This window comes from Erpetoichthys calabaricus, chromosome 17 (genome assembly GCF_900747795.2).
Source record: "Erpetoichthys calabaricus chromosome 17, fErpCal1.3, whole genome shotgun sequence".
NCBI lineage: Eukaryota > Metazoa > Chordata > Cladistia > Polypteriformes > Polypteridae > Erpetoichthys > Erpetoichthys calabaricus.
In genome coordinates, this window is record NC_041410.2 from 74,248,636 (window position 1) to 74,266,102 (window position 17,467).

A 17,467-nucleotide genomic window follows, 5' to 3' on the forward strand; every position below is an offset into this window, starting at 1 on the left:
TGGTGGGTAGAAAACTGTCTTAAACACCAAGGGTTTTTGTGAGGAGAACTTTTACAGAATTAGATGATGGGAGAAGTGGTGTTTTTGAGGTGTTGCTCTTTTATATATATATATATATATATATATATATATATATATATATATATATATATATATATATATATATATATATATATATATATATATATATATATATATATATATGGGTGGCACAGTGGCGCAGTGGGTAGCGCTGCTGCCTCGCAGTTGGGAGACCTGGGGACCTGGGTTCGCTTCCCGGGTCCTCCTTGCGTGGAGTTTGCATGTTCTCCCCGTGTCTGCGTGGGTTTCCTCTGGGCGCTCCGGTTTCCTCCCACAGTCCAAAGACATGCAGGTTAGGTGGATTGGCGATTCTAAATTGGCCCTAGTGTGTGCTTGGTGTTTGTGTGTGTCCTGTGGTGGGTTGGCACCCTGCCCGGGATTGGTTCCTGCCTTGTGCCCTGTGTTGGCTGGGATTGGCTCCAGCAGACCCCCGTGACCCTGTGTTCGGATTCAGCGGGTTGGAAAATGGATGGATGGATGGATATATATATATATATATATATATATATATATATATATATATATATATATATATATATATACATTAAACCCTTTCCAGGGTTTGTTCTTGCCTTGCGGCTGTTGTTCTGTTTAATATATTTATATAAACTGCTCAAAATAATTAAAGGAACACTTTGAAAACACATCAGCTCTCAATGGGAAAAAAAATCCTGCTGGATATCTATACTGCTCTGGACTGGGTAGTGTGTTAGGAACAAAAGGATGCCACATCGTTTGATGGAAATGAAAATTATCAATCTACAGAGGGCTGAATTCAAAGACACCCTGAAAATCAAAGTGAACAAATGATGTGGCAGGCTAGTTCATTTTGCCTAAATTTCATTGCAGTAACTCCAAATTGTACTCAGTAGTTTTTATCGCCCCCACGTGCTTGTATGCATGCCTGACAATGTTGGAGGGGGTGAGGGGCATGCTCCTAATGAGACGACGGACAGTGTCCTGGGGGATCTCCTCTTAGATCTGGACCAGGGCATCACTGAGCTCCTGGACAGTCTGAGTTGCAACCTGGCGGAGTCGGATGGACCAAAACATAATGTCCCAGAGGTGTCCTATTGAATTTAGGTCAGGCAAGCGTGGGGGCCAGTCAATGGTATCAATTCCTTTATCCTCCAGGAACTGCCTGCATATTCTGGCCACATGAGGCCGGGCATTGTCATGCACAAGGAGAAACCCAGGACCCACTGCACCAGCATAGGGTCTGACAATGGGTCCAAGGATTTCATCCGATACCTAATGGCAGTCAAGGTGCCGTTGTCTGGCTTTTAGAGGTCTGTGCGTCCCTCCATGGATATGCCTCCCCAGACCATCACTGACCCACCACCAAACCGGTCATGCTGAATGATATAAAAGGTAGCATAACATTCTCCACGGTTTCTCCAGGCCCTTTCACATCTGTCACATGTGCTCAGGGTGAACCTGCTCTCATCTGTGAAAAGTACAGGGCGCCAGTGGTGGATCTGCCAATTCTGGTATTCTATGGCAAATGCCAATTGAGCTCCATGGTGCCGGGCAGTGAGCACAGGGCCCACTAGAGGATGTCGGGCCCTCAGGCCACCCTTATGACGTCTGTTTCTGATTGTTTGGTCAGAGACATTCACACCAGTGGCCTGCTGGATGTAATTTTGTAGGGCTCTGGCAGTGCTCATCCTGTTCCTCCTTACCCAAAGGAGCAGATACTGGTACTGCTGATGGGTTAAGAACTTCTACGGCCCTGTCCAGATCTCCTAGAGTAACTGCCTGCATCCTGGAATCTCCTCCATGCCCTTGAGACTGTGCTGGGAGACACAGCAAATTGATGTATTTTAAATTGATGTATTGATGATCCATCCTGGAGAAGTTGGACTACTTGTGCAACCTCTGTAGGGTCCAGGTATCGCCTCCTGCTAGTAGAAGTGATCCTAACTGTAGCCAAATGCAAAACGAGTGAAAAAACAGATGAGGAGGGAAAAAGGTCAGTAGCCTCCATCTGTTAAACCATTCCTGTTTTGGGGGTCGTCTCCCCTCTAGTGCACCTGTTGTTAATTTCATTAACACCAAAGCAGCTGAAACTGATTAAAAACCCCCTCTGCTACTTAACTGACCAGATCAATAGCTCAGAAGTTTCACTGACTTGATGCTATACTCTGATTAAAAAGTGTTCCTTTAATTTTTTTGAGCAGTATATATATTATATACTGTATATAGACGACCAATACTTACAAACCAAAAGGTGGCACTCAATTAACAAAATGAAATGCTATTGTGATAATACAATTTAAAACTTTAACTTTTTATCTGTTGCAAATTTTACAAAATTAAGGTGAAATGAATTTTCCTTGAGGTTCAGCACTCCAGAATTCATGTAAAACATGTAGATAGATAGATAGATAGATAGATAGATAGATAGATAGATAGATAGATAGATACTTTATTAATCCCAATGGGAAATTCACATTCTTCAGCAGCAGCATACTGATACAATAAATAATATTAAATTAAAGAATGATAATAATACAGTACAGGTGAAAAAAACAGACAATAACTATGTATAATGTTAAATATTAACGTTTACCCCCCCTGGTGGAATTAAAGAGTCGCATAGTTTGGGGGAGGAACGATCTCCTCAATCTGTCTGTGGAGCAGGACAGTGACAGCAGTCTGTCACTGAAGCTGCTCTTCTGTCTGGAGATGACATTATTTAGTGGATGCAGTGGATTCTCCATAATTGATAGGAGCCTGCTGAGTGCCCTTCGCTCTGCCACATATGTTAAACTGTCCAGCTCCATGCTCCATGTACCCAACAACCATAGAGAAGGCAGAACAAATATGACAAAAACATACAACAAAACAAAATACATACAAGGAAAATTCAAAGTAGAAAATAAAAGACAAATGTTAAAGTTCTTTCTTCACATTCATTGTATATTTTAATTTACTGCATGAAATTGCATTCTAATGTGAAGCACATTTTGTAAATTATAGAAATAACTAGCCTGCTCTTGCCTTTCATCATGGAGGTGAAAAAGTACTGGAACCCATTTTACTGTAAGTAATGCTTTAAAACTCGCCAATACATCCATTTTTCAAGCCAAAAATATTATTGAGTATTGCTTGCATCTTGAGATTACAAACATATTACAAAACAGCATATCCATTTCATTTTAGGCAGGAAAACAAGCACTTTACTTCACCACCCATCTTCCTCCACAGCATCTTTCAGGGCCAGGGTGTACAAATTCACGTCTGAAAGTCATCAGCAAACATCATTATTGACATGGAGTGTTGATGCCCCGTTGTGAATTGTTGTTCCTGTTGGTTAGACAGCTAAATAATAAAAGCTAGATAATAAAAACTGAAGAAATCACTTAAAGTGCTTCACTATTTAGAAACTTATTTCATTATTTCACAAAGATATTTCCTGCTAATGCTGGATTGATAAAGCACATGTGTGCTTCAGTGATAGAGAATATTGTAATGACCCAGAGATGGAGGAATGGAATTAGCCATTTTACTCTGATCAGACATGGCATTTAAAATGACTTTCTGGTTTCTTGAGCGGCCGCCTCCAACACACACTGTCCTAAGTTTGTTTTATTACTATTTCCTCAGTTGAATCTGCTCTATCGCCCACTCTGCCATTTTAATTTTTTTTATTATATACGCACTGAACACACCATGGCAACTGTAACATACAGATGGCATGGCTCTTTCAAAAATCTAAGGGTTTTATTTACAAGACATAATAAGTTCACTTCAGATCCATTGTTAATTGTACAAAGTACAATGAAACTGATATCTGCTCTTTTCACTACACTGTAACTGTTAAATAATAACACAAATTTAATGGGGGAAAAATAGTTCCCGTTTAGATGAAAATAATCCATTTTGGAAAAATAATCATTTGATTTGAGCGAGTATTTATTGTTACAAGCTGTGGTAGAACATAACTATTGAAAAAAAAATAGAATTGCATAAGCAAAATATAACTTGGTGCTGGGGGCTTGTTTATATATCATAACTCCAGCCATGACAGTGGTGGTGAGTAGACAAGCAAACAGGAAATTAACTTTTACCACAAGATAAACAGTTCAAAGAATCTGTGATAAAATAATTATTTCTAATTTCTATTCATTATCCCAAGGGTGGGTCATGCACACCAAAGGCATATTTCCTTTGCTGCTTCAAAGTAGATGTATTTGGTAAGTTTAAAGGCTTTTTTATACACCAACGGACCCATTGTAAGCTATGAGAACAGACAAGGTGTTTTTAAAATTTAAAACACAATGTCATGAGGCAAATGAATATCCATCCATCCATATTCCAACCCACTGAATCCGAACACAGGGTCACGGGGGTCTGCTGGAGCCAATCCCAGCCAACACAGGTCACAAGGCAGAAACCAATCCTGGGCAGGGTGCCAACCCACCGCAGGACACACACAAACACACCAAGCACACACTAGGGCCAATTTAGAACCGCCAATCCACCTAACTGGCATGTCTTTGGACTGTGAGAGGAAACCCACGTAGGGAGGACCCGGGAAGCGAACCCGGGTCCCCAGGTCTCCCAACTGCGAGGCAGCAGCGCTACCCACTGCGCCACCATGCCGCCCGCAAATGAATATGTACAGTGATAATGAAGATATTACATTGACTTGAAAAATACCAAACATATCCTGTAACTTTATGCATTTTATGATTGCCTATTAATTTTAATATTAATGGCATATTAATTTACTGTTTTTGTAATAACTTATAAAGCAATGAAAAACCTAAAAATATAATTGAATATATAGATATTAATCAGCTGTACAAGGTTTATTTTCTGGATCTTTCACCCTCTGTGTACCACAGTGATACTTATGAGCAAAAGATTAGTCTTTTTAGTGTTGTTTCCATCTATCGATCAATGCATTTAATGAGTCTTTCTGAGGGTGATGAGGAGCCCAAGTTTGGCCAGATTAACATCAAATACCAGGCAGGAATCACCTGCAGATGGGCCATTATAATGCCAAGACAGACAGCTTCTTACTTTAATTTATATACATGCTGTTTCCTCGCAGATTCAGCACTCTCACTTCGTATCTGGTCATTGACCATGTGGTGTTTTCACATTTTTCTCATGTCTTCGTGTTTTCCTCAACATACTCTGGTGTTCCTCCTCCACCTGCTAAGATGAGCAGGTTAGACTGATTGGCATTTTCAAACTGGCCCTGCATGAGATGGCATGTGGGTGCGTTCACTTGAGGGCTTTGTGATGGACTGGCTCCCTGTCCACGGTTGTTTGCTGCTGTCCCTCTAAGGCTCTTGGGATAGTCTCCAGCGTTAAAAAAGTTAGGCAATTCTGCGAATTGTATGTGCTGAACTAGCATGTGACTATGCCTAAGTGGACTATCATGTATACACTTTTCCATTCTTTTCTTTTTTTTAAAGGATTATCATGTATATACTTTCTCATTATTTTTTGGGTCTTTTTTTGTCCTGTATTTTGATTTTTTTTTTTAAATTGAAGTTATGCGATGCTCGCCCAGTCATTTTTCCCAATGCGTTAACACGCGACCTTGACTCATAGAAACTGCCTTAATTGGCTTTGTGAATTTGTTCAAACAATCCTTAAATATTCCAAGTAAAAAGGTTAATAAGAAACTGGGTGATAAACGTAAGGCTCACAGACCATCTGAATGTAGAACGGTAGGAAAAATGTTTCCATTATGAACAGGCCGAGTGACTAAAGTGTTGACCTCCACACCGCGATACTGCGGGTTCAGCCCCATCACTGACTCACTGCATTGTCTTGAATAAGCTAATCAACCTGACTGAGTGACATTTGTACAAAATGTCAGAGTTATGAAAACACATTGGGCTGGTGTTCACCATATAAAGGAGCTTCATAAAACGATAATTTACAAACATTCAAATGACCCTCAATGTATCTGCAAAATAATAAGTCCTATTAGCTTTTTAACATGGATTTGGTTATGATCCTCAGCAAGTCATTTAATACATTGGTGCTCTCTTCATCCGGGTGGTGCAGTGGTAGCACTGCTGCCTCGCAGTTAGGAGACCTGGGTTCGCTTCCTGCATGGAGTTTGCATGTTCTCCCTGTGTCTGCGTGGGTTTCCTCCCACAGTCCAAAGACATGCAGGATAGGTGGATTGGCGATTCTAAATTGGCCCTAGTGTGTGCTTGGTGTGTGTGTGTGTGTCCTGTGGTGGGTTGGCACCCTGCCCAGGATTGGTTCCTGCCTTGTGCCCTGTGTTGGCTGGGATTGGCTCCAGCAGACCCCCGTGACCCTGTGTTCGGATTCAGCGGGTTGGAAAATGGATGGATGGATGCTCTCTTTGTAGAACCTTGGAAAAATACATTCATGTTTGTGTTACTTTGGATAACTGTTACATATAAATGTTCTTTAATTTTCATTTATTTATTTTGTAACTCTGTTTAGCATTTCTTATTGTAAAGGTAGTTTCAAGTATGAAACTGTCATATAAATAAATGTTGCTGTTGGGTAAAAATGTTACATAGTGTTGCACCCGGACAGGGCTCACGCCTGGCTGGGACACCCAGGAAGACAGGAGGAGGGCTCATTCCTCCTCCAGACCGCGAGGGGGCGTCTGCCCTGGTTGTATTGGGGGCCACGGGTACAGAGCTTGGAAGCTCTACCCTGTAGAGGCCCATGGCCACCGCCAGGGAGCGCCCCGATGCCTTGGGGACCCTGGACCCCAGCGCTTCTGCCACACCTGGAAGTGCTGGGGGGAAGAAAAGAGGGAACACCCGGAGTGCTTCCGGGTACGCAGCTAGCACTTCCGCCACACTGGGGAGTGCTGGTGGAAGATTGCCGGGGAGCACCTGGAGCACATCCAGGTGTGTATAAAAGGGGCCGCCTCCCTCCAGTCATTGACAAGAGTCGGGAGGAAGGAAGATGATGTCGGGAGGAAGGCAAGGAGGCGGCCTAAAGAGAGAGAAGGCATTGTTGCGTGGCCAGGACTTTGGGGTTTGTGGGCACCTGGATATTGTACATAGTGTAAATAAACGTGTGTTGGGTGACATGAGCGTGTCTGCCAGTCTCCACAATAGGCAAATCATTTCTGATTATTTCTAGTGTATGGTTGAGGGGAGTAAATATTTGACGTAGGTGGTCATTAGGTTCAAAGAATGTGGGAAATGACTGAAAGATGACAGATGTGGAATTGCATTTAACTTTGTGATTGTTATCTGTGTGACCAACTGCATGAATGTTTATTTACAGAAGACCTGTTCTTGAGAGCAGACATGACAGCCTTGATCCTTCTCCCTGTAAGGATTGTTCACTGCCATGCACTTTTTAGCTTTAACACAGGTCTGCGACATGAAACTTATAAAATATTTTTTTATTTGGGAATAATTATTTTTATTCTTGAAGACAACAAAAATGTAATTAAATGTTCTCCATCACATTACATATTTGATATACTTTATTAATCCCCAAGAGCATTTAAGTTCAACATTGAAAAGAAACATAATTAAAATCTAGCCAATTACATAGTTTATTCATGTATTCGATATTTTTCTCAATCAATTTAACATGAAAATATTTACTCACTCTAATATTTTTAAACACATTTGTAAAGAGAGCCACCATATGTATTCATTGACTTATATACTGTATAACTTCTCCAGCTTTTGTCACTCTTTAGCTTTTTGAACCAAAACTTTGTTTGGTGGCCCATTGCTTTTTCTGATGCATCCCATTGAATCATCCAGCAGTAGTCCACCAGCGACTTTGGTACATTCCTTCTATGCCCTTGATATCCTGATGGAATCTTTCACTCGGGCAGCACGGTGGCACAGTGGGTAGCACTGCTGCCTCGCAGTTGGGAGACCTGGGGACCTGGGTTCGCTTCCCGGGTCCTCCCTGCGTGGAGTTTGCATGTTCTCCCCATGTCTGCGTGGGTTTCCTCCCACAGTCCAAAGACATGCAGGTTAGGTGGATTGGCGATTCTAAATTGGCCCTAGTGGGTGATTGGTGTGTTTATGTGTGTCCGGCGGTGGGTGGGTTGGCACCCTGCCTGGGATTGGTTCCTGTGTTGGCTGGGATTGGCTCCAGCAGACCCCCGTGACCTTGTGATCAGATTCAGCGGGTTGGAAAATGGATGGATGGATGGCTGGATCTTTCGCTCTGCACTTGAGATTCAAAATGTGAATCCAAAAAGTGAACCTTGGGAATCATGTTGCAGCCTAGTTTCTTACATGTAACTAATACATTTTTTACAATTTACTTATCATTTATAGATCTTTATTATTACCTAAAAATTAATTCTTTGAATCACTCTCAAGCCTCTTGTTCCAGATCATTCATTGCGCCATCAAATTCTGCATCACAAATCATTTTTCTAATCTCATGTCCGGCAAAAATTCCCGCTTTTCAATTTAGCTTCAGACAAAGCTTGGAACTTGGTGGAGAAATATAAAACTGGCTCCATTTTTGATAGGGCTTTGATTAACTGCTTTATTAAACCACACTTAATGTGAAGCAGTAGTCACAGCACTGTATCTGAGGCCACCAAGCTAGATGTGGTGATGTTTTCTGCACCCACCTGTAGCATACGCAGCTTTTTTCTAGCAGGCCATTCCTTCTGAACCCAATGCTGTCTCACTAATAGAGAAAACCTGAGAATTGTGTGTGCCTTGACTGCTGGCTCAGTGAGATACACACAACGTTTTGGTCCCAGATATAAACCAACATGCTCATAAGTCTCCAGTCTTCTGTATTGTGATCTCTGCCATGATTCGGTACTAGGCCATTTACGCCAATGCAGTAACCCAAGGATCCATCTTTCTTGAAATATTTTGTCAAATATTCTTTTGTTTTGATGTGTCTGGAAGTAATACATTTTTAATTTCTAATGGTTTCACATGCTGCTACCTGCTGCCAGGACTCTTCACTGTGTTCAATTCCAGTCGTATTTTGATCTTATTTTTTTATTAACCGTTTTGCTACAAACATAAATTTTAAAATGAGAAAATATTACATTCAAACAAATTTTCATTGAAATAAAATTTTGATGTTTATTTTTTGTACAAAAATACGGTAATAAAAATACTATAACTGACAGCTAAAAAATGTGTTTTGTGAAAAAAATGTTTGGCCAAGCAACCTTTCTGTCATAAACAGACCCCAGAATTTTATTTAATTAGTTTATTATTTGATAGCACCTTTTTAAATGGACAGTTCAATCTTCGACTATAATAGTGTTACAAAAGCAGAGCACCACACCATATGTACATAGAAATGGATAAACATTGAGAAATAATAAAGAAAGCGGAGAGAAAGAGGTTTGGAGACTCCCTGTTTATTTTGTCTTCTTTGCTTTTATAAGGGCAGTAGAATGGTTACACTCAGGACTGAACATTGTAAAGGCTGACCCCGACACAGACAGGCGTAGGACACAAGTTCAAGCACATGTGAGTTTTAATTTTCTTTTCACCTTGTGGGCAATGCCTGCCCCGTTCCTAAAAGCTCAAAACACTCCCAAACACAACTATTTCCTTCTTTTTCTTTTCCTTTTCCTTTTCTCCTCTACTCCTTCCGGTAAGCTTTGTCTCCCTCCTCCCGACTTTGGCTCTCGGAATAGTGGCTGCTGGCTCCTTTTATAACGCACCTGGAAGTGCTCCGGGTGTTTGATGGCCTATTTCCAGCAGCACTTCCAGGTGTGGTGGAAGAGCTGCTCTTTAGGGCTCAGCAGCAGCTGTAGTACCCCCTGGCAGTGCCCACGGATCCCAACAGGGCTGCACCAAACTCCAACTCCCATGAAGCCCTGTGTGAGTCTTAGGCACCTCTGCAACCCAGGGGGGCTGCCATCTAGCTCTCCGGGGGAGGTAACGCTCTGGATAGGCTGGCTCCCCCGGTCCTCCTAGAGTGGAGGTGTCCACAACATACTGTATAGACATATTTTTTATTAGATGCAACAGTTGCACAGTAGCTGGCAGTGAAGTTTCACAGCTCCAGGTGTCCTTGTTTGAATCCCAAGCCTGGTCACTGATGGCATGAACTTTACACGTTCTTCCCGTGCCAGTGTGAGTTTTCTTCTAGTTGTTCAGAGTTTCCTCTAACATGCATGTCAGGTGGATTGAAAAAACTGAATTGTGAATATGTGTCTGCTCAGTATTGAATAAAAAAACAAATAGTAGGGTGAAGAGTAGGACTTCGATTTGATGTTATTTTTAATAGTCTGAGTAAATTGGATAGATTAGGTTGTTGGGCCTAATGGCCTGTTCTTGTCACAATTTTTCCAATGTTATAAAATATAATGACTACCTTCTCTGATTTGTATTTCATCCATTCTGAAATATATTGAAGATACCTGAATTCATATTCCAACAATCTATCAATGCATTTTCTGACTGGCTTATCCAATTCAGTGTTATGACGAGTTAGAGCATAGAATTCAAATGTTCACTTTTTAGTTAAAGTAAGGCATTAAATATTAAAACGGCTGTCCACACAAATAGCTACGACAGAGTATGAATGAGTAAGTCCTATGAATGACTGGTTTACTTTCATGCAGTGTTGTATGAATTACTTAACTGCCATATTTTCCTGCGCTTGGGAAAGGAGATCATAACCTGGTTCTGCTTCAGCCTCACTACAAACCAAAAGTGAGAGTCCTACCTGTAACCACACGATCATTCAGGAAGTGGACTCCGGAGGCTGAGAATACTCTGAGAGAATGTTTTGGAACTACAGACTGGGATATCCTGCAGGGATCACATAGTGAGAACATTGAGGAGGTTGTTGACTGCACTACTGACTACATCAACTTCTGTATGGACATTGTAGTTCCAGTAAGAACTGTACGCTGCTATGCTAACAACAAGCCATGGATTACAAGTGACATCAAGGGCCTTTTGAACCAGAAGAAAAGAGCCTTTAAAGATGGTGATCAGCATGAGCTCAAGCGCGTGCAGAAGGAACTCCGAGTCCAGCTCAGGGCGGCGAAGGAGCAGTACAGGAGAAAGCTGGAGCAGAAGTTGCAGAACAACAGCATGAAGGAAGTGTGGGATGGGATGAAGATCATCACTGGCTGCAGCTCGAAGCGGGGTACCACCATTGAGAGAGACGTGAAGAGAGCAAACCAAATGAACATCTTCTTTAACAGGTTTGACCACCCTAACCCACTCTCACCTCGGAGTACTGCACTCTCTACACATCCTTCTGCTGATACCAACATAGGAGAGACATCCCCACCCACAATTACAGCAGCGCAAGTGAGCAGAGAGCTGAGGAAACTTCGTGCCAGCAAAGCAGCAGGTCCAGATGGAGTATCGCCACGACTGCTGAAGGTCTGTGCATCAGAGCTAGGGGGTCCTCTACAGCGCATCTTCAACCTGAGCCTGGAACAGGGGAAAGTCCCGAGGCTTTGGAAAACATCTTGCATCACCCCAGTCCCAAAGGTATCACGTCCTGGTGAGCTGAATGACTTCCGGCCTGTCGCTCTAACATCACATGTGATGAAGACCATGGAGCGGCTGCTGCTTCACCACCTGAGGCCACAGGTCCTACATGCCCTCGACCCTCTGCAGTTCGCATACCAGGAGAAAGTGGGAGCGGAAGATGCCATCATCTATATGCTACATCGATCCCTCTCCCACTTGGACAAAGGCAGTGGCGCTGTAAGAATTATGTTTCTAGACTTCTCTAGCGCCTTCAACACCATCCAACCTCTGCTCCTTAGGGACAAGCTGACAGAGATGGGAGTAAATTCATACCTGGTGGCATGGATCATGAACTATCTTACAAACAGACCTCAGTATGTGCGTCTCGGGAATTGCAGATCTGACATTGTGGTCAGCAACACAGGAGCGCCGCAGGGGACTGTACTTCCTCCGGTCCTATTCAGCCTATATACATCGGACTTCCAATATAACTCGGAGTCCTGCCACGTGCAAAAGTTTGCTGACGACACTGCTATCGTGGGCTGCATCAGGAGTGGGCAGGAGGAGGAGTATAGAAACCTCATCAAGGACTTTGTTAAATGGTGCGACTTAAACCACCTACAACTGAACACCAGCAAAACCAAGGAACTGGTGGTGGATTTTAGGAGACCCAGGCGCCTCATGGACCCCGTGATCATCAGAGGTGACTGTGTGCAGAGGGTGCAGACCTATAAATACCTGGGAGTGCAGATGGACGATAAATTGGACTGGACTGCCAATACTGATTCTCTGTGCAAGAAAGGACAGAGCCGCCTGTACTTCCTTAGAAGACTGGCATCCTTCAACATCTGCAGTAAGATGCTGCAGATGTTCTATCAGATGGTTGTGGCAAGTGCCCTCTTCTACGCAGTGGTGTGCTGGGGAGGCAGCATTAAGAAGAAGGATGCCTCACGCCTGGACAAACTGGTGAGGAAGGCAGGCTCTATTGTTGGCATAGAGCTGGACGGTTTGACATCCGTAGCAGAGCAACGGGCACTCAGCAGGCTCCTATCAATTATGGAGAATCCACTACATCCACTAAACAGTGTCATCTCCAGACAGAGGAGCAGCTTCAGCGACAGACTGCTGTCACTGTCCTGCTCCACTGACAGACTGAGAAGATCATTCCTCCCCCAAACTATGCGACTCTTCAATTCCACCAGAGGGGGTAAACATTGAACATTATTCAAGTTATTGTCTGTTTTTTACCTGCATTTTTTATTACTCTTTAATTTAATATTTTTTTGCTGCTGGAGTATGTGAATTTCCCCCTGGGATTAATAAAGTATCTATCTATCTATCTATCTATCTATCTATCTATCTATCTATCTATCTATCTATCTATCTATCTATCTATCTATCTATCTATCTATCTATCTATCTATCTATCTATCTATCTATCTATCTATCTATCTATCTATTTGAGTAAAAGTAGAGCCACTGTTCTGAAAATTTGCCGAAGTAAAATCAGCTCTTGAGAAAACTGCTCCTGTAGAAGTTTTAAATTATCTGATGATAATTGTACTTAAGTATCAAAAGCACAACTTAAATGTAGGTTCCCTCCCAATTTTATATATAGTCAAAAAAAGTTGTTAAAAACAACATAATTCAGGTTACCTTCTTTTCATATGTAGCTTGTTTTACAATCACTAAAGTATGATTCAAGTAATGGCAACATGAAATAGTGACATTCAGTACGAGTGCTCATCATAATGGCTGTATGTTAATTCACTTGGGTGGGCACTAACAGAGAGAAATGCAGGCTTCCCCCACTTTAAGAGGGGGCAACTCCATTCCTAAAAACCAGTAATGTACCCCCCAGCAAAAATACAGAGAAAAAAGGTGCGTCATGATACAACAACATGTTGTCGTATTACTTTGAATGGGTGAAAAATGGCAATTGTAAATTGGCCCTAGTGTGTGCTTGGTGTGTGGGTGTGTTTGTGTGTGTCCTGCGGTGGGTTGGCACCCTGCCCGGGATTGGTTCCTGCCTTGTGCCCTGAGTTGGCTGGGATTGGCTCCAGCAGGGTGACCCTGTGTTTGGATTCAGCGGGTTGGAAAATGGATGGATGGATGGAAAAATGGCCAATGATGAATCACGCAATACTTGGAATAACACACTACAGCCCCACACAAGCACTTCTTTTCCTTCTTTAAAAATGCAGTGTCTCCCCTGATAAGCCTGTCTCTGTCCAAAATAGAATTCTGGTTAAAGGTGAAGTCCCATTTTCTACATGTCACAGAAAACAGCACAATGTCGCCTATACATAATCACAATTTAAATCACGATGCAAAGTCAGCAGACCCCTGTATGTGGCAATCCTGCTTTGCACCTATCAGAAATCACTGTATACTGTCTCTCATTGTCATATCATGATAAAGGAACACTACACAACCTGATAAGCTCAAAGTCGCTACATGGACCGTCCTCAGTGACTTGGAGATTGTAGATGGTGAAGTGTGCTATGTCCACACTACTACATTTTTGTTTAAAAACGCAGATATTTGTCTCCTTTTAGGCCTCATGTCTACACTGCCCTGACATTTTTAACCCTTAAAAACAGAGACTTTTGAAAATGCTTTCCAGAGTCCCATACTTGTGAAAACGTCAGCTCAGCATTATAATGTTGGATAGATGAAAACAGAGAGCTTTGATATTGCAAACTTTAATCACATTGTGACTGGTTTGTGCTTTTTATGTGGCCCTTACCAGATTGGATTCTGCTCTTTGCATCTTTCTCAGCCACTTTGCTCTCCTTTAACTCGGGTGTTGCTCTAAAGAATTAAACCTCATCATCACGACTCAGGCGCTGCCGAGAGTGGCAGCCTTTTCAGCAGCTCCGTGTACGACTTTATTTTTCTACCTTTTATTTTTCTCTTTATTATTTTGTATTACTCTTTAATTTAATATTGTTTTTTTGGATCAGTATGCTGCTGCTGGAGTATGTGAATTTCCCCTATACTATAAAGTATCTATCTATCTATCTATCTATCTATCTATCTATCTATCTATCTATCTATCTATCTATCTATCTATCTATCTATCTATCTATCTATCTATCTATCTATCTATCTATCTATCTATCTATCTATCTATCTATCTATCTATCTATCTATCTATCTGTCTATCTATCTATCAGTCTAAACAAAACCATTTCTTTTGTTGGTTTTTTGTATTCGCCATTGCTGCTCTAAATGCAAGCCGAACATGAATGTTTAGTGTGGAGGACATTTCCTCTTCCAGATTTCACTGAAGAGAGCATGCCTAGTGTAGGTGAATGGCTACGTCATATGCATTATTGTTCGATTTAATGCGGGCAGAGATACTTTTATAAAAGATTAGAGGGCTCTGCCTCCTTCTCGCTTCGCTTGCCAACCCCCGGGCCAGCACTACACGTTAGCCACTTTGTGGTTCAGCCACTCGCGTATGGGGATGCTGATTTACAATTTAAACAGATTGTTATTTTCATGGGAATTGTTACATATGCATAAAAGAACTAGCTATCTTACATTACAGCAAGTAAATACAGGTAACCATTTTTAAAAATTGTAAAACGTAATAATTTGAAAGTAAATTATGTTTCATGTTGCATTAGAGGTATTCATTGCGTTACTGTATATGATTTCGTTCTGTTTGGACTTGAAAATAACACGCAAATTCTTTTTAAACTTACACTTTTACTGTAAAACTTCAGTTAAACAATTATTTTAATTAAATTTACATCAATTGAATTAAATTTTAATTCTGTGTTTGGTCTTACATTGTGACAACCCAACATATAACTGCCCGTGAGTGAATTTCGTTTCTTTCTCTCTAATAAATAAACCGACTTTTTCGAATGTTTGTCTCTGTCATTTGTTAATTGTCTTTGCAAAAGCTATTCTAATTGGAAACTGTTAACGTTTTAATACGAATGGCATATCAAGATCTCCTTTGGTGTCTAATGTTATCTGAGGGAGATGTATTACATTACCTTTCTTGGATACATTCTTCTCTCAACAGTACTGTAATTTGGGCGGTGGAAAACTCACTCACTCACTCACTCACTCACTCACTCACTCACTCACTCACACTCGCTCGCTCGCTCGCTCGCTCGCTCGCTCACTCACTCACTCACTCACTCACTCGCTTGGTCACTCACTCACTCTCGCTCGCTCGCTCGGTCACTCACTCGCTCACTCACACTCGCTCGGTCACTCACTCACTCACTCACACTCACTCACTCACTCACTCACTCACTCGCTCGCTCGCTCACTCACACTCGCTTGCTCACTCACTCACTCACTCACTCCCTCACTCACTCACTCACTCACTCACTCACTCACTCACTCACACTCGCTCGCTTGGTCACTCACTCGCTCACTCACTCTCGCTCGCTCGCTCGGTCACTCACTCGCTCACTCACTCACTCGCTCACTCACTCACTCACTCACTCACTCACTCACTCACTCACTCACTCACTCACTCACTCACTCACTCACACTCGCTCGCTCGCTCGCTCGCTCACTCACTCACTCACTCACTCACTCGCTTGGTCACTCACTCACTCTCGCTCGCTCGCTCGGTCACTCACTCACTCACTCACACTCGCTCGGTCACTCACTCACTCACTCACACTCACTCACTCACTCACTCACTCGCTCGCTCGCTCGCTCACTCACACTCGCTTGCTCACTCACTCACTCACTCACTCACTCACTCACTCACTCACTCACTCACTCACTCACTCACTCACTCACACTCGCTCGCTTGGTCACTCACTCGCTCACTCACTCTCGCTCGCTCGCTCGGTCACTCACTCGCTCACTCACACTCGCTCGCTCACTCACTCACTCACTCACTCACTCACTCACTCACTCACTCACTCACTCACTCACTCACTCACTCACACTCGCTCGCTCGCTCACTCACTCACTCACTCGCTTGATCACTCACTCACTCTCGCTCGCTCGCTCGGTCACTCACTCGCTCACTCACACTCGCTCGGTCACTCACTCACTCACTCACACTCACTCGCTCGCTCGCTCGCTCGCTCGCTCACTCACACTCGCTTGCTCACTCACTCACTCACTCACACTCGCTCGCTCGGTCACTCACTCACTCACTCACTCACTCACTCACTCACTCACTCACTCACACTCGCTCGCTTGGTCACTCACTCGCTCACTCACTCTCGCTCGCTCGCTCGGTCACTCACTCACTCACTCACTCACTCACTCACTCACTCACTCACTCACTCACTCACTCACTCACTCACTCACTCACTCACTCACTCACTCACTCACTCATTTGTGGGATTAGAACCAATATACCTGCAGGGGGACACAGGAGGATTATGCAAACTCCATGCACACAGTGACCAGCACAGGAATGGACCTCTAACCTTTGTGCCACTCTCTTTTCAGTGTCTAATAAAATATTTTTGAGAAATAAGCTGTGTGACTTCCATTACCCTCAAATAAAAGTTTTAAAATATATATGAGGAACCGTAAGAATTGAAAATTAATTTCTAGAATTGTTAATTCACAGTTTTTCATGTATGCAACATCTTAAACACATTTAATTTGAGGCAGATTATTTTAAAAAGTGAGTCAGTGTAATTACAAATATTGCCAAACATGTTACATTAATCAGACATGAATTGCTGTCACTTCCTCCATGCACTGTTTAGCGACTCGGCTTGCATATCCTCAGATTTCATTATTTATGTGCCAGATCACTTGACTGACAGCAAAATTTTATTATATTTAAGACTTTTACTGATGAGGTCATTTTAAATTAATCAGAGTAATTGCTGTTTAATTTGCATTTTCTTTTCTCTTTATTATTTGCAAACAACCCAGGAATTGATTCAAATGTCACATGCAATTCCTGTAAATGACTCCTGACCAAGTAGTGTTCTAAGAAAAATATTGAATACTCAAGCACTTCA